Source organism: Oncorhynchus nerka, linkage group LG20 (genome assembly GCF_034236695.1).
Source record: "Oncorhynchus nerka isolate Pitt River linkage group LG20, Oner_Uvic_2.0, whole genome shotgun sequence".
Classification (NCBI taxonomy): Eukaryota; Metazoa; Chordata; class Actinopteri; order Salmoniformes; family Salmonidae; genus Oncorhynchus; species Oncorhynchus nerka.
Window position 1 is genome coordinate 26,282,491 of NC_088415.1, and position 18,447 is coordinate 26,300,937.

General features: G+C 43.4%; 2 long non-coding RNA genes across 4 annotated transcripts; one reads left to right on the forward strand and one right to left on the reverse strand.

Annotated features, from left to right (window-relative positions):
• Positions 1–442: 442 nt before the first annotated feature.
• On the reverse strand, positions 443–18,047 carry LOC135562884 (uncharacterized). 3 transcript variants are annotated; one of them, XR_010460149.1, is made up of 4 exons: positions 17,649–18,047; positions 16,072–16,540; positions 3,600–3,761; positions 443–3,159 (listed from the first exon to the last, which is right to left on the reverse strand). It is a non-coding gene; the product is annotated as an uncharacterized LOC135562884 (long non-coding RNA). The 3 variants fall into 3 exon arrangements; XR_010460148.1 differs by having other exon boundaries at positions 17,644–18,047; XR_010460150.1 differs by lacking the exons at positions 16,072–16,540; positions 17,649–18,047 and adding an exon at positions 4,614–5,868.
• Positions 16,506–17,234, forward strand: LOC135562886 (uncharacterized). Its single transcript, XR_010460151.1, has 2 exons — positions 16,506–16,575; positions 17,008–17,234. It is a non-coding gene; the product is annotated as an uncharacterized LOC135562886 (long non-coding RNA).
• Positions 18,048–18,447: the final 400 nt, after the last annotated feature.

The following is an 18,447-nucleotide window of genomic DNA, read 5'->3' on the forward strand; positions in this document are numbered from 1 at the left end:
AAACCCCTACAACTCATCCAGAACGCCGCAGCCCGTCTGGTGTTCAACCTTCCCAAGTTCTCTCACGTCACCCCGCTCCTCCGCTCTCTCCACTGGCTTCCAGTTGAAGCTCGCATCCGCTACAAGACCATGGTGCTTGCCTACGGAGCTGTGAGGGGAACGGCACCTCAGTACCTCCAGGCTCTGATCAGGCCCTACACCCAAACAAGGGCACTGCGTTCATCCACCTCTGGCCTGCTCGCCTCCCTACCACTGAGGAAGTACAGTTCCCGCTCAGCCCAGTCAAAACTGTTCGCTGCTCTGGCCCCCCAATGGTGGAACAAACTCCCTCACGACGCCAGGACAGCGGAGTCAATCACCACCTTCCGGAGACACCTGAAACCCCACCTCTTTAAGGAATACCTAGGATAGGATAAAGTAATCCTTCTCCCCCCCCCCTTAAAAGACCTAGATGCACTATTGTAAAGTGGCTGTTCCACTGGATGTCATAAGGTGAAAGCACCAATTTGTAAGTCGCTCTGGATAAGAGCGTCTGCTAAATGACTTAAATGTAAATGTAAATGTAAGAAGGTACATTCTTATCCTCTTATCCAGTTTCCCAGGGCTCCTACTGGGTCGCTGTAATCCTACTGAGCTGAATTTAAAAACATTGTCTTGTTTATTTGGAGGGTCACACAATATTTTGATGTATAAAGTATAGATTAGAAATAGCCTGCTGTGACCATATCGCTGTACAAGACAATACAGCAACAATTCTAGTGTAGTGTAAGATGTGACTCATGATAGGTATGGTGATATTGTTAAGCATTAAAAGCTTTTGAAAAATGCATCTCAGTGAGACTGTACACTGAGTGTACAAAACATTAGGAACATCTGCTCTTTAAACGACAGACTGACCAGGTGAATCCAGATGAAAGCTTTGATCTCTTATTGATATCACCTGTGTAACGCTTCAATCAGTGTAGATGAAGGGGAGGAGAGGTTAAAGAGGGATATTTAAGACTTGAGACAATTTAGATATGGATTGTGTGTGTGTTCCATTCAGAGGGTGATGTGCAAGACAAAAAGTGCAAGTGCCTTTGAACAGGTTATGGTAATGGGTGCCACACGCACCGCTTTGACTGTGTCAAGAACTGCAACGCTGCTGGGTTTTTCAGACTCAATAGTTTTCCGTGTGTCCACCACCCAATGGACACCCAGCCAACTTGACAAAACTGTGGGAAGCATTGGAGTCAACATGGGCCAGCATCCCTGTGGAATGCTTTTGACACCTTGTAGAGTCCATGCCGCAATGAATTGAGGCTGTTCTGAGGGATGTAACTCAATATTAGGAAGGTGTTCCTAATGTTTTGTGCACTCAGTGTATAATAGACATGTAACCTCAGAGCTTACATGTTTGTGAAGGGTATGGGTCTGACAAAATGTTTGAAGGGAACAAATGTTTTCTTATATTGTCTAAATTGTGTTTCTTTACTAAATGTAATAAAATAATCAAAAACGTGTGGTAGTACCCATCAAACAGGGGACCATGACAATTTCCTGACGCTCTGGACAACCTAGACAACGTTTTGTTCACAGGGTATTAGAAGTATTACACAAATTGAGAAGGGACAGCTGAAATGGGACTTGAACCAGCAACCCTGCATTTACACGACAAGGGTACTTTCTGTGATATAAAGATCCAGACTGCTTGGCAGGTGCTGTAGTATTCTTACATACAGGGAGGCTCCATCTCTGTTAGTACTACAGATAGTAGATGTTCTAGTAGCTGTAGTAGTGATAGTATTAGTAGTGGAAAAGTAACTGACAGTGAGAATAGTACTGCTATCAATGAACACGGTTACACGCACACAATAATATGAGTATTGTGGATAGTCAGATTAATATAATAGTTTGTTCAAAACATTTACATGATTTGCAAGAAGAACGATTTCCTTAACACTTCTGGGCCCTTTATAAAACACTAGCCTGGTCGTTTGTCAGTACCCCAGACAGTTTGTTAGGTCCATTGCTTGAGTATTTAGATGTAGGTAATACCCGCGCCTTCCCCATAGAAACCCCATGCAACATTAAAGTCCATCGTAAATACCTCCCAAACACACTGCTCTGGCCTCCCATGACCACAATAGTCCTCGTAATGACTTTCTCTGTACAAATTTGCGGGCTGACAGAGAGAAAAGAGCTCGAGAGACGAGAACGGCCAGATGTTGAGGAAACACAGGCTCTTCCTGTGACTGGTGGTGCAGTTGCAGGAGATGGCAACCTCTACCGACAGACAGTGAATGTCTCAGCTGTCGACAATGGGACCAGCTTGCTTCGATATGATGCAGCAGAAGATGGCGTGTATGTATATAACTAAACACTCCGATTTCTTGTCTGTCATCACATCCTGGTGTTGGAGACTTTCTTCAGAATTCCCAGGATCAACTGGAAACGTTGTGCCACACCTGATGGTCCAAATGGGAAGCTTTTCGTCCTCTATGGTATAATGGCGTTCGCAATAATTAGATGTGCATTCCACCACCTACTGTGCGGGTGGATAATAAGGATCCCGTTTGGGTAAAAATAAATAACAATTCATACAAACTACCAAAAAGGAAATGAACTAAACATATTCAATCTGCTGTAAGAACCTAATTATAATCAGGTCTCAAAACAGGATCAGAAGCCTCCTGTGAGGGCAGAACATTTCCTAGATACATTAGACCTTGTAGTGCTTCTGCCGTGAAGTCTTGGGAGCCCAAAACATTTCTCAGCTGCAGATATGATATCCAGCTTCTTGGACTTCTTAGACATTCGGAAAGTATTCAGACCCCTTGACTTTTTCCAGTTACAGCCTTATTCTAAAATAGATCAAATTGTATTTTTTTCCTCATGAATCTACACACATACCCCATAATGACGAAGCAAAAACAGGTTTTTTTAGACATTTTTGCAAATGTATTAAATGTTTTTAACTGAAATATCACATTTACATAAGTATTCAGACCCTTTACTCAGTACTTTGTTGAAGAACCAGCGTTTACAGCGAGGGTGGGCAATTCCAGTCCTCGAGGGCCTTCTCAAGCTCTGTCAGGTTGGATGGGGAGCGTCACCGCACGCACAGCTATTGTCAGGTCTCTCCATAGATGTTCGATCGGGTTCTAGTCCGGGCTTGTCCTAGAGAGAGTTACATGGTTATTAAAACGTCACACCAGGGTAAGCCCACACAAAACACAGCCCGATTTTAAGTGTTTCTAAAATCACCTATGGGAAAAATGAATGATGAAAAAATGATTGGACCCATTTCCCTGTTTGACTGCTAGGTTTTATAGGTATTATGACTCATACTGTGGTACTCTATAGCCTACCAACTGTATCTGAATAGCCTGCCTACACCCCCTAATGCAACTGGCTATTGTAGTCCCCTTCTAGTTTGTCTGACAATGATGACTTGCTGGCTAGGGAAACAGTGTCTAGAACGAGTGGACACGCGCCCTATTAATAGAATAGTCATGATTGCATGACATGTTATCGATGGCATTCCACAACATAACAATGCCATCATTAGGGCTAGCTAAAGTTCGTTGCAAAGTTAGGCTGAGAAGTTTTGGCGCTACCTCCTGGAAGTCTGAGTCTTTGTATATGATCTGTTTCTCTTCACGCCGCTTGACAGTCTGCTGGACCCGTTGGGTTCTAAAGTTGAATGTCTTCTGTTTGGACACTCTTCTCTACCCGGTCCTTGGCCTGTTTGGAATCCTCCACATGGCTTCGTGGATCTCCTGGAAGATGTGTAACAGAATAACAAAACAAAACATTTAAATTAGTCCTAATTTAGTCTCTCCTTGTATCATTGTAGGAGGCATGAGTGGAGGAACATTGAAAAGAGTGTGAAAAGGATACAAAGATAAAAGATGTGAGAAATTGAATGAGGATAAAATCCGTGACAGTATGGTTGATTGTCCTATCCTCATGTCTGTTCCACCACCCCTTACTTTCTTCCATTCCCTCCCAGGCAGGTACTGTATAAACAGAGCGTGATTGGTGATGTTGGCTGGAATAAAAGGGTCAGTCATTACATGTCAATTCAGGGCAAGATCTGATATTCTAAATGTTTTAATGTAAATAATGTAAAGGTTGGGCCAGTTTGTTGTCATTACAACTCATGCACCAGCTAGGGCCAGAGACATATATGTATATATATGGCTCTGGCTGGGGCTGTGTCCAACTTATGGACCTCAACTAGGGCAAGTCATTTTATGCAATCAATAGCACTATAAAAAAGTGTGAAAATATACTATTTCTCATCATAATGTTATAATGAAAAACAGAATTGCAAAACAAGAAAAACAGTAGGACAGGATAACATAACAATTACATTAGTAGCTAAGCTAAAAACACCATCTAGTTCCAGGAATGGCAAACAAATAATATATTACTTTGTGGTGACTAGCAACACATGTTAGCAACTTAGCTAGCTAGCAACATACACTATATATACATAAGTATGTGAACACCCCTTCAAATTAGTGGATTCGGCTATTTCAGCCACACTCGTTGCTGATGGGTGTTTAAAATCAAGCAAACAGCAATGCAATCTCCATAGACAAACATTACCAGTAGAATGGCATTACCGAAGAGCTCAATGACTTTCAAGGTGGCACAGTCATAGGATGCCACCTTTCCAACAAGTCAGTTCGTCAAATGTCTGCCCTGCAAGAACTGCTCCGGTCAATTGTAAGTGCTGTTATTGTGAAGTGGAAACGTCTAGAAGCAACAACGGCTCAGAAGGGAAGTGGTAGGCCACACAAGCTCATGGGACCTCCGAGTGCTGAAGCGCGTAAAAATCATCTGGAAGCAACGTCAGCACTGTTCTTCGGTAGCTTCGTGAAATGGGTTTCCATGTCTGAGCAGCTGCACACAAGCTTAAGATCACCATGCGCAATGCCAAGCGTCTGCTGGAGTAGTGTAAAGCTCACCGCCATTGGACTCTGGAGCAGTGGAAACGCATTCTCTGGAGTGATGAATCACGCTTCACCATCTGGAAGTCCGACAGATGAATCTAGGTTTGGCGAAAGCCAGGAGAACGCTACCTGACCCAATGCATAGTGCCAAACGTAAAGTATGGTGGAGGAGGAATAATGGTCTGGGGCTGTTTTTCATGGCTTGGGCTAGGCACCTTTGTTCCAGTAAATGGAAATAATGCTACAACATACAATGACATGCTAGACAATTCTGTGCTTCCAACTTTGTGGCCACAGTTTGGGGAAGGCCCTTTCCTGTTTCAGCATGACAATGCCCCCGTGCACAAAGCGAGGCCCATACAGAAATAGTTTGTTGATATCAGTGTGGAAGAACTTAACTGGCCTGCACAGAGCCCTGACCTTTGAGATGAATCGGAACGCTGAGTGCGAGCCAGGCCTAATCGCCCAACATCAGTGCCCGAACTCACTAACGCTCTTGTGGCTGAATGGAAGCAAGTCCTCGCAGCAATGTTCCAACATCTGGTGGAAAGTCTTCCCAGAAGAGTGGAGGCTGTTATAGCAGCAAAGAAAGGACCAACTCAGTATTAATGCCCATGATTTTGGAATGAGATATTTGACAAGCAGGTGTCCCCATTGCAGTCAGTGGCCATAAAGTGATCACTGGACACGGTCAACCGCAGCTGGTAAATTACTTCAGGCGTCGTATCGAAACCATAAACAGGATTTCGGATAGTTTGCAGCCATGCCGGACACAAAGCTCCATCGCAGTCATGAAACGAGTTGAAATATGTAGTGTATTGGTATCTGACCCAAACATTATTGCACTTCATTTTGGCCAATGTCACTCAGCTACTCGACTATTAACGTTATTTGCCTTACTTTACTTCAGAGATTACTAATGGCTAGCTACCATCTCTTTGTTTACTTCCTGTCGTTCTGATTTCCTTTCTTGAAGACCAGTAGTATAAGACACTCCTTCGTCCCGCCTCCTGTAATTATCCACTTTAGAACCACAAAGAACAGTATCTACCAGATTACAGACTTTATGGAATATTTTGCGCTATCCCAAAGTAGGTCTTTGTTTTTTATTAAACAACACATGTATTTGACAATTCAATGCAGAGACACCAATCACTGTTAACGTAACAATAAATACACCGTTTTTAATGCATTTTAGGTCATTTCGGAAAGTCAGCATTACTCAAAACAATGGACCTAAACTGTCTGGAGTACTGACAAAACAGCCAGGCAAGTGTTATGAAGGGCTCAGAAATGTTTTGGGGTGAATTTCCCCTTTAAAAAGGTGAAGCTGCCCTCATTATACTAGTACTGCAAATCACAGAAATAAAACATGGAAGAATAACAGCATACTGAATAAGTCATTCCTTCCTTTTATTGTTCATAAATCCTCATGAGAACATCACTTCACCATCCTCCCACACAGACCTGAAGGTGAAGCCTTCGTTCATTGCCTCTGCACTGTTTAATATGGATTTTTGTCCTCCGGATCACAGCAGGACATGCTGGAGTGGTGTTGTTGGACAAAAGCATGTTTTCTCTCAATTGTGATGATGGTGCATTTGTCAGGTGGTCAAATATGATAATTGTATTTGGTTAAAAGCCTGTGGTGTTCCCCACTTGACTGGAAAATAGAATGAATGCCCTCTCTTTTATACGTTCGATTTTTTGATTGTGTCATATCAAGTAGTTTAGTGAAATAAGTGTTTTGTTTTGATGCGCTGCATCATACTCTTCTGTTGATGTGATTATTGTCTTGTTTGCCTTTGGAGCTGCTCCATTGTCTATCTGTGGGGTAAAAAATGCTCCCTGTCGTCCCCTTTGGAACGGCTCCATTGTCTATCTGTGGGGTAAAAAAATGCTCCCTGTCGTCCCCTTTGGAACGGCTCCATTGTCTATCTGTGGGGTAAAAAATGCTCCCTGTCGTCCCCTTTGGAACGGCTCCATTGTCTATCTGTGGGGTAAAAAATGCTCCCTGTCGTCCCCTTTGGAACTGCTCCATTGTCTATCTGTGGGGTAAAAAATGCTCCCTGTCGTCCCCTTTGGAACTGCTCCATTGTCTATCTGTGGGGTAAAAAATGCTCCCTGTCGTCCCCTTTGGAACGGCTCCATTGTCTATCTGTGGGGTAAAAAATGCTCCCTGTCGTCCCCTTTGGATCTGGCTGAAAGCTTTGTACAGTAAAGGATCACTGGATGTTTATCATGCTGTAATAACCATTTATTTGACTTGGGGTTCTACGGCTGCAAAGGTCATAATACTTCCTGTTGAACAACTAGTTAACCATCGTCTTTGGTTCTGAGGTTGTTCATCCTGTGTTCTGAGAAGATATACATGTGATTGCACTTGTTCCTCTCCACCGTAGATCAGTCCTCTGGGATAATTATGAGGGCTTGTTAATGCATCTGATCATAATTTAGACACTTTATTGGGTTGGGTTCATCCAAGTCAGACTCGGTGTCTGCAAATGCCTGTAAATCCTGTGCTGAGACAGATGTATGGCTGGCTGTGCCCTCCTGCCACTCCTGTGTGGTGAGTGTATTTACAGATGGAGTTGCCCTATGATGCTGCAAGCTGTACAATAACCACAAAAGTTTACACAACCATTCAATCAATCATATCTCCGTTATTCTCCTCCTTCGACAGGTTCCAAACCTGCTGGGGCAGACTAGCACTGCTGTGTTTATCTCTATAACAAAAAGGCTGTGGAGTAATACCACCTTGTGGCATAATGGTGTACTGCACCTCTTTAATCTAGATTAGAACAGAACATTGTCCCTATATATACAGTGTGTTTTTGTGATATTTGACAGCAAATGCCTGCTTGTGGCATCTAGATGTTTTTTTTACAACATATCCTTGAATGAATCTTGAACAAAGCTTGATTGCATTATAAAAACGCCACAAGTAAAACCACAAATTTTACTTGTGATGAAGTATAAAAAGGACTAACACAATCAAACAGCCCAATGCCTTCAGACAGGTCTATTGTAGTAACCATTCAATAAGAGTGGTCCATTGGTCCATCATCATCTGTGCTGCTATGAAATCCCAAAATGCACAGCACCATGATATACAGTGCATTCAGAAAGTATTCATACCCCTTGGCTTTTTCCACCTTTTGTTATGTTACAGCCTTATTTTACATTTGATTAAATAAATACAAATCCTCGTCAATCTACACACAATACCCCATCATGACAAAGAGAAAAAAGTTTTTTAGAAATGTTTTTTTTTTAAACAAATACCTTATTTACATAAATATTCCGAACTTTTGCGATGAGACTCGAAATTGAGCTCAGGTGCATCCTGTTTCCATTGATCATCCTTGAGATGTTTCTACAACTTGATTAGAGTCCACCTGTGGTAAATTCAATTGATTAGACATGATTTGGAAAGGCACACACCAGTCTATATAAAGTCCCACAGTTGACAGTGCACGTCAGAGCAAAAACCAAAGCCATGAGGTCAAAGGAATCATCTGTAGAGCGCTGAGACAGGATTGTGTTGAGCTACAGATCTGGGGAAGGGTACCAACATTTGGAGGAGAGAGTCAGAAGGAGAGGAGAGAGTCAGAACAGGGGTTTACTATGCTGCTCAAGTAAGTGTAATATGGCCCTCTCCTTAGCACCATATTGTTTAAATTAAAACTTGTACAAGTCACTGAGTATTTATACTGCTGGTATATAATATTATTGCACTACCTTCATCCCAACCTTAACCACTACATGACCAAAAGTATATGGACACCTGCTTGTCGAACATCTCATTCCAAAATAATGGGCATTAATATGGAGTTTGTTCACCCTTTTCTGCTGTAACAGCCTCTGCTCTTCTGGGAAGACTTTACACTAGATGTTGGAACATTGCTGCAGGGACTTGCTTCCATTCAGCCACGAGCATTAGTGAGGTCGGGCACTGATGTTTGGTGATTAGGCCTGGCTCGCAGTCGGCGTGGGGTGCAAAGGAGTAAGATAATTAAATAAATACAGTATGTGGATGAGGTAGTTGGATGGGCTATATTACAGATGGGCTATGTACAGGTGCAGTGATCTGTGGAAGATATGAGTCTCCAGCGATATTTATTTCTTTTTTAACATTTTTTTTCTTTCAGTTTGTTCCAGTAATGGACAGCAGAGAACTGGAAGGAAAGGCGGCCAAAGTAGGAATTGGCTTTGGGGGTGACCAGTGAGACATACCTGCTGGAGTGCGTGCTACGGGTGGGTGCTGCTATGGTGACCAGTGAGCTAAGATAAGGCGGGACTTTACCTAGCAGAGACTTGCAGATGACCTGGAGCTTGTGGGTTTGGCGACGAGTATGACGCGAGGGCCAGCCAACGAGAGCGTAAAGGTCGCAGTGGTGGGTAGTATATGGGGCTTTGGTGACAAAACGGATGGCACTGTGATATACTGCATCCAATTTGTTGAGTAGGGTATTGGAGGCTATTTTGAAAATGACATCACCGAAGTCGAGGATCTGTAGGATGGTCAGTTTTACGAGGGTATGTTTGGCAGCATGAGTGAAGGATGCTTTGTTGCAAAATAGGAAGCCGACTCTAGATTTAATTTTGAATTGGAGATGCTTAATGTGAGTCTGGAAGGAGAGTTTAGTCTAACCAGACACCTAGTTATTTGTAGTGCTGGACAGGCGGGCAGGTGCGGGCAGCGATCGGTTGAAGAGCATGCATTTAGTTTTACTTGCATTTAAGAGCAGTTGGAGGCCACGGAAGGAGAGTTGTATGGCATTGAAGCTTGTCTGGAGGTTAGTTAACAGTGTCCAAAGAAGGGCCAGAAGTATACAGAATGGTGTCATCTGTGTAGAGGCGGATCAGACAATCACCAGCAGCAAGAATTGAACCCTGTGGCACCCCCAGAGAGTGCCAGAGGTCCGAACAACAGGCCATCCGATTTGACACACTGAACTCTATCTGAGAAGTAGTTGGTGAACCAGGCGAGGCAATCATTTGAGAAACCAAGGCTGTTGAGTCTGCCGATAAGAATGTGATGTTTGACAGAGTCGAAAGCCTTGGCCAGATCGATGAATACGGCTGCACAGTAATGTCTCTTATCGATGGCGGTTATGATATTGTTTAGGACCTTGAGCGAGACTGAGGTGCACCCATGACCAGCTCTGAAACCAGATTGCATAGCGGAGAAGGTACAGTGGGATTTGAAATGGTCGGTAAATCTGTTTGTTAACTTGGCTTTCAAAGACCTTAGAAAGGCAGGGTAGGATATAGGTCTGTAGCAGTTTGGGTCTAGAGTGTCTCCCCCTTTGACCGCGGCAGTTTTCCAATCTCAGAAAATACGATCTCAGAAAATACGAAAGAGGTTGAACAGGCTAGTAATAGGGGTTGCAACAATTTCGGCAGATCATTTTAGAAAGAGAAGAGTCCAGATTGTCTAGCCCGGCTGATTTGTAAGGGTCCAGATTTTGCAGCTCTTTCAGAACATCAGCTATTTGGGTGAAGGAGAAATGGGGGAGGCTTGGGCGAGTTGCTGTGGGGGGTGGAGGGCTAGTGGTCGGGGTATCCAGGTGGAAAGCATAGGCCAGCCATAGAAAATGCTTTTGAAATTCTCAATTATAGTGGATTTCTCGGTGGTGACAGTGTTTCCTAGCCTCAGTGCAGTGGGCAGCTGGGAGGAGGTGCTCTTATTCTCCATGGACTTTAGTGTCCCAGAACGTTTTTGAGTTTGTGCAACAGGATGCAAATTTCTGCTTGAAAAAGCTAGGCTTAGCTCCTAACTGCTTGTGTATATTGGTTCCTAACTTCCTTGAAAAGTTGCATTTCACGGGGGCTATTCGATGCTAATGCAGTATGTCACAGGATGTTTTTGTGCTGGTCAAGGGCAGACAGGTCTGGAGAGAACCAAGGGCTATATCTGTTCCTGGTTCTGAATTTCTTGAACGGGGCATGCTTATTTAAGATGGTGAGGAAGGCACTTTTAAAGAATAACCAGGCATCCTCTGACGGGATGAGGTCAATATCCTTCCAGGATACCCGGGCCAGGTAGATTAGAAAGGCCTGCCCGCTGAAGTGTTTTAGGGAGCGTTTGACAGTGATGGTCGTTTGAACGCAGACCCATTACGGATGCAGGCAGTGATCGCTGAGATCTTGGTTGAAAACAGCAGAGGTGTATTTAGAGGGCAAGTTGGTTAGGATGATATCTATGAGGGTGCCCGTGTTTACGGATTTGGGGTTGTACCTGGTTGGTTCATTGATAATTTGTGTGAGATTGAGGGCATCAAGCTTAGATTGTAGGATGGCCGGGGTGTTAAGCATGTCCCAGTTTAGGTCACCTAGCAGCAAGAGCTATGAAGATAGATGGGGGGGCAATCAATTCACATATGGTGTCCAGTGCACAACTGGGGGCAGAGGGGGGTCTATAGCAAGCGGCAATGGTGAGAAATTTGTTTCTAGAAAGGTGGATTTTTAAAAGTAGAAGCTCGAATTGTTTGGGTACAGACCTGGATAGTAAGACAGACCTCTGCAGGCTATCTCTGCAGTAGATTGCAACACCGCCCGTTTGGCAGTTCTATCTTGTCGGAAAATATTACTAGTTAGGGATGGAAATTTCAGGGTTTTTGGTGGTCTTCCTCAGCCAGGATTCAGACACAGCTAGGACATCCAGGTTGGCAGAGTGTGCTAAAGCAGTGAATAAAACAAACTTAGGGAGGAGGCTTCTAATGTTAACATGCATGAAACCAAGGCTTTTACGGTTAGAGAAGTCTACAAATGACAGCACCTGGGGAGTAGGAGTGGAGCTAGGCACTGCAGGGCCTGGATTAACCTCTACATCACCAGAGGAGGAGTAGGATAAGGGTACGGCTTAAGGCTATCAGAACTGGTCGTCTAGTACATTCGGAACAGAGAGTAAAAGGAGCAGGTTTCTTGGCGAGATAGAATAGATTCAATACATAATGTACAGACAAAGGTATGGTAGGATGCGAGTACATTGGAGGTAAACCTAGGCATTGAGTAATGATGGGAGATTGCCTCTAGAGACATTTAAACCAGGTGATGTCACCGCATATGTGGGAGGTGGAACTGAATGGTTGGTTAAGGCATATTGAGCAGGGCTAGAGGCTCTACAGTGAAATAAGACAAGAATCACTAACCAGGACAGTAATGGACAAGGCATATTGATATTAGGGAGAGGCATGCGTAGCCGAGTGATCATAGGGGTCCAGTGAGTGGTTGGGCTGGCTGGAGACACGGCGATACAGACAGCTAGCAGGCCGAGGCTAGCAAGCTAGCAGAAGGGCCTTAGAGGGACGTCGCAATTGCAATGGAGGAAAGTCTGTTTTAGGCTCGGCGTGCGGCGACGTTGATAGACCAGTCGTGATGGATTAGTAGGGTTCCGAATAGCAGAGGGGTCCAAGTCCAATTGGCAAAATACGTATAGCGGCCCAAGAAATTGGCCAATGGATCTATTCAGCTAACAGTCCAATATGCTCTAGACAGCTAGCGGGCCGCGGCTAGCAGATGGGCATTCAGGGGAACGTCGCGACATAGGGGCCAGTTGAGTACCCCCTCAAGGAGATTACGTCGGTAGTCCAGTCTTGAAGGATTGGCGGGGTTCCGTGCCGTGTACTGGCAGTAGAAGGGGCTCGGGTATTGTAGCCCAGGAGTGGCTGATGGGCCACTTCAGCTAGCCGGGAGAATGGGCCTAGCGTGGGCTAGTTCCAGGCTAATTGGTGCTTGCTTTGGGACCGACGTTAGCCAGGAGCTAGCTAGCTGCGATGATCCAGGTGAAAAGGTTCAGAGCTTGCGGTAGGAATCTGGGGATATGGAGAGAAAATAGGTCCAGTATGCTGTGGTTTGAGTCGCATTGTACAAACTGGCAAGAGCTTTCCGAGCTAAAGGTTAACTGATGACTACTAGTAGTGGTTAGCTGACTACTAGCTAGTAGCTAGTGAGCTGGCTAGCATTCTGTTGGGGGATTGCGGTTCCGAGGTAAATAAAAAATACTTTAGAAAAAACAGATCCACACCACATTGGGTGAGGCGGGTTTCAGGAGAGTATTTTGAAGTTGAGGTTTAGAAAAAATATTTGAAAAGATATGCGAAGAAAAATATATAAAAAGATATACATGGGACACGACAAGACGAAGGACAAAGATGTCTGGTGTATGGCCAATATACCACGGCTAAGGGGACACAGCCCTTAGCCGTGGCATATTGGCCATATACCACAAACCCCAGAGGTGCCTTATTGCTATTATAAACTGGTTACCAACATAATTAGAGCAGTACAAATAAATGTTTTGTCATACGGTCTGTTATAAACTGGATGGTTCGAGGCCTGAATGTTGTTTGGCTGACAGCCGTGGTATATTGGGGCTGCAGGGTAGCCTAGTGTTGGATTAGTAACTGAAAGGTTGCAAGATCGAATCTCCGAGCTGACAAGGTAAAAATCTGTCGTTCTGCCTCTGAACAAGGCAGTTAACCCACTGTTGCTAGGCCGTTATTGAAAATAAGAATTTGTTCTTATTGAACAACTGGGTCGAGTCTCTGGCAACTGCACCAATAGAACGAAAGACCAGCCGGCTTGGATAGTAACCCTAGATATTTTTGTGACTATATATTGTGGAAGGATGAAATAGTATGAATAAATTAATTAAAATAAAGTTAATGACAATATGTCAATCATTATTTGAATATATTGGTATCCCGTTATATGAATGTGATCATGCCCGAGAAGCCGGTGTTTGGAGCCAGAATCCCCCCCTTAGTGTAGGTTTCTGCTCTTCGCACGGTTGTCAGTTTAAGCTACATTTCACTGATCTTAGTAGCAGAAAGCATTTTTGTTTGCAGTTCTCAGTTTGGCTATTTGTTTCAAGTGTAATTGGCGGTTCTAGCTAGTATGGCGCCCTTGGCGAACCACCCCCAGCAAGATTCCGCCCTGGGCGGCTGCCCATGTCTAAATCCGTTACTGATTTTTATTAGTCTATAAATAAATATCTAGGGTTACTACTGTAAGGAATTGCTATTTCGTATGCAGGTGACTAACTTACTGCTAATTACATGGCTACAACTCACAGTAAAGCATTCTAAATGTTCCCCCATACAGGATAGCTCCCCTTGCTTGCTACATTACACACAATCTCTTTTTCTAATTTTAACCGAACACTGTGCCCGAAGAAGATCCTACGATGATGGACAGACAACTGAAAATGTGCCAATGGCGGAAGAGCTAGCCAACAAACCAGCTGAACCAAACTGAAGCTGGAAAGACTTCAAACTAGGGTCAACCTACTTTTTCTGTGACGTATATATCCAGCTGATTCTGATTTCTGTTTACGCTCTCTGCCTTGTCCGTTCCACCATTACGAACTAACGGAAAGCCGTAATTTGAAAATTGTAATACAATTTTCAAATCTGAATAAACTGTTTACTTGTCATAAAATTTACCATTATTTTTATAGTGCAATCGATCCTTGACCGGTCTCACCCATCTACATGGATCCAGATGGAACAGAATGAATACTACCCAAGCCGGCTGGTCTTTCATTCTATTGGTTCAGTTGCCAGAGACTCGACCCAGTTGTTCAGTCTTTTTGTTCTGTATCTATGGACGCGACCCAGTCATTCATTCTAAATGTTCCATCGCCATACTGGCAACGTTCTGATCCCTTGCTTGCTAGCCAACTACTGTTAATTTACAGTCACGCCAAACAGTGCAGACAGAATAACAACAGGAGATGCATTTGATTAAGCTGTTTTCTAGTGACATTTATTTGGATACATTTACATTTAAGTCATTTAGCAGACGCTCTTATCCAGAGCGATACATCCATAACAATGAGCTAATGAGGCACGATTTCGCCTGGCATAGAAAATGTGCTCTCTCATTAGGACACGTGTTCAGAGGAGCTAGCCAACAAACACAGTTAACATTAACTTCAAACTGAAGCTGGAAAGACTGCAAACTAGCTGCACTTCGTTTCACCTTTTTCCAATTGAGATTTCTTTGTATATATCCAGCTGATTCATGATTTCTAATGGCTGAGTAACGCTGCTTGCCTCTCTCTCTCTTGTCCTCATTCTCGACCATTACACGTTCATTACTATGGGACAGTTGGAAATCGAATTTGAAAATTGAAACAATGTTACAAATGTCGGAGAGACAGACGGGTTTATACAAATCTTATACAAAAATATGAGATAATGTCTCGATTATTTTTATAGTGCAGATCAAGTTTATAACTTCCCTGTCTGGGTTACCGAGACAGTGGATTGCGCAGTCAGATGGAACAGAATGAATAGGCATTTTGACGTCATAGATTTAGCCGGTAGTAATTTGTGGAATAGACACCGGCTGAAATGCGAATTTAACTAATCAGCATTCAGGAATAGACCCACCCGGTGTATAATGTTCTGAACTCTACTCTACTGAGCTCTATTGTGCTGTACTTTAATGTTCAAAATTGTGAAACAGACTGCTATTAGTACAGATTTTGTCTGGTCCTGACCAACCAAATTTGGTTTTGTTTGTTTAAAATAATAGTCATTGTGTACAATAATACCCAAATATGCTAAATAGGATATTGCATATTTATACCTTTGTGTACCTATTCAGGATACATCACTATGAAGAGAATGACATTCATATCCATTTCTGTGGAGTACAGATCAGGGACCCGTGATACTGCAATTCCATTACCAGGTGTAAGTCCACCTCACTTACCAACAGATATTATTTCAGTCATTGTGTCATGCCATAGCTGACACCCCATTCTTTCCTCAGGAAGTATTGAATCCTAATTTGGAGCAGATATGTAAGAGCTTTTGGAAAACGCGGACACATAAAAAAAACTAAGGGATATTTTAACGAAATTCTGTTACCAAACTTTGCATCTGCATAGTTTTTCCAGTAAATGTGTTTTTGTAAAATGTTCAGTGTAAATTGTTAAACATAGTCCTTGTGCATAGGGTTGTACGGTTTTGTAAACTTTGGATTCAATGTTTTTTGTTTGGAGTACATTTTAAGTGAGAAATTGGACTCTCTGCGTAATTCCAAGACCGTGGAATTGCACAGCAGTTAAGGGTCATGGTTGACGAAGTGGTTAAAAGATAATGGTTCTTGCCTGCAGGGCCAATAGTTTATCCAGACGCTCTTGGTCCTGCTGCAGCATCTCCTCCCTGCGCCAGGCGTTTATCTCCTGTAGCCTGCACAGCTGCTGGGCGCGTCTCTCCTGCATCTCCTCCACAATCACCACGCTGCCCAGAACCTTGGCAGAGAAGGGCAGCTACATGCTTCTGCTCATAGAACTCTGCACTGTGCCACTTCTCCAGCTCTGAAGGAGAGACGGAGTCAGGTAATGAATCACATATAAAGCAAAGCACCACAAACTGTTTCATACAATCTCAATAGACCTCTCTGGCCCCATGGCAGACAGACATTGGTGGTAGTCATTGGCTATGTAGCTGTGTTTGTGGAGCAGCTCTCTATGAGGCAGAGGGTGACGGCCGCCAGGTGACCAGTGTACTTCAGCTGGAGCAGACGCTGGAGGTAGGACACCGCCTGGCTCCTGCCCACGTTCACATGCATCCAGCCTGGGGAAACACCAGAGGACAGCATGTTACATCTGGTGAGATGGCAGCGACATCTGTTGGTTATTTTCCCAACTCCTCTAGCATGAAAACAAACAATAGAGGATTTGGCAAAAGAATAGACAGATCTGGCTACCTGGTTGAGTATGAGTGGAGTCACCTAAAACCTCATGTTACTGTGTCTACCTTCCATTGATAACAGGTAGTATATGAGCGCAGTGGTAGCTGGAGGACAGGACAATGCCCGTGTGTGTGTGTGTGTGTGTGGGGGGGGGTAATATAAGCTGTGCAGGCTATCCCCCCATAGGATACATGAGGGCAGTGGTGTAAAAATACTTGAAAGTACTACTTAAGTAGTTTTTGGGGTATCTGTACTTTAGTTTACTCTTTATATTTTTGACAACTTCTACTTTTTACTCCATACATTTTCCTTGACACCCAAATGTACTCGCTCCATTTTGAATGCTTAGCAGGACAGGAAAATTGTGTAATTCACACACTTATCAAGAGAACATCCCTGGTCATCCCTACTGCCTCTGATCTGGTGGACTCACTCAACACAGAACATCCCTGGTCATCCCTACTGCCTCTGATCTGGTGGACTCACTCAACACATGCTTTGTTTGTAAATTATGTCTGAGAGTTAGAGCATGCCCCTGGCTATCTGTAAATAAAAAATAAATAATTATGCCATCTGGTTTGCTTTATAATGCATTTGCAATTATTTATACTTTTACTTTTAATACTTAAGTATATTTTAGCAATTATATTTACTTTTGATACTTAAGTATATTTAAAGCCAAATACTTTTATTGAAGTAGTATTTTACTGGGTGACTTTCACTTTTACTTGAGTCCCCCACCACTGCATTTGGGACTCTGTAGCACTCAAAGAGCAGCACTGACATCATCTGGCGACTGTGCAGCGGGTTGCAGGGCGCCTCTGTGAGAACTATCGGATGTTCTTCACTGCCCTAAAACAGGGAAACCACATCAGATGTGCCTGAACGAGCAGCTATCTAGTTAGCTAAATTGTATTCAAGAGTGAGAAGGTACAACAGTCAACAGGACAAGCAACAAAGTAAATGTGGAACACAACTTAAACACCTCACATCAGCGCCATCTCCGAGGTGGCTGTATGAAACATCAGCTCCTGTATCTCGAAGTTTACAACCACATTTCGGTCGAACCAGCTTTTTATGAGCCATCGCAAGGGCTCGGGGTTGGAGATGTCATTACGGATTTGGGATTCACTGCGCGCTGTCCCTCTGTTCCTCGCCGCCAAGGATATGAACAGAAGCCGTGGAGCGCCTACTGTAGTTAGTCCCCTTTGCATGCTCAACCTGCCCTCCTTTGAAAATAGCCGTTATCTATTACCATCGGGGCCGGTGTTGGTTGTAAGCATTCGGCAGCAATTTAAACAATCATCTCGGGAGATGATTTGTAGTCTTGAAATTAAAATATTTTGCAAGTTGTGTCTGTTTTGGAAGTCATTTTGAAAGGGTGTTACTACAAAATACGGGCGACTCGAAGGCTTGTGTGAGCATCCATAAGTTCCGGGATGCTCAGAACATTTTTACAAGGTAACAATCATTTTATTAAGGTGAAGGTAGTTCAATGTTAAAATATGTATATAATACATCCTCTATTATAGTAGATCCCCAAACAACTCTTGTTTTATGACTATGTATTTATACATTCTGTAGTCTATTTACTGGCATCTGTCAGTGTCATTTACTACCATTATTGTTTTTATACGGATGCATGGCTTTATCTACAATATTTTTTGTTTCCTCAATGAACATGTTAATGTGAGTACAGACTGGGTGTGATAACCTACTGTATGACCCAGAACCCTTTTAAAGTAGGACTAATGCATTAAAGACCACATCCATGAATTAGTGTTTGCCA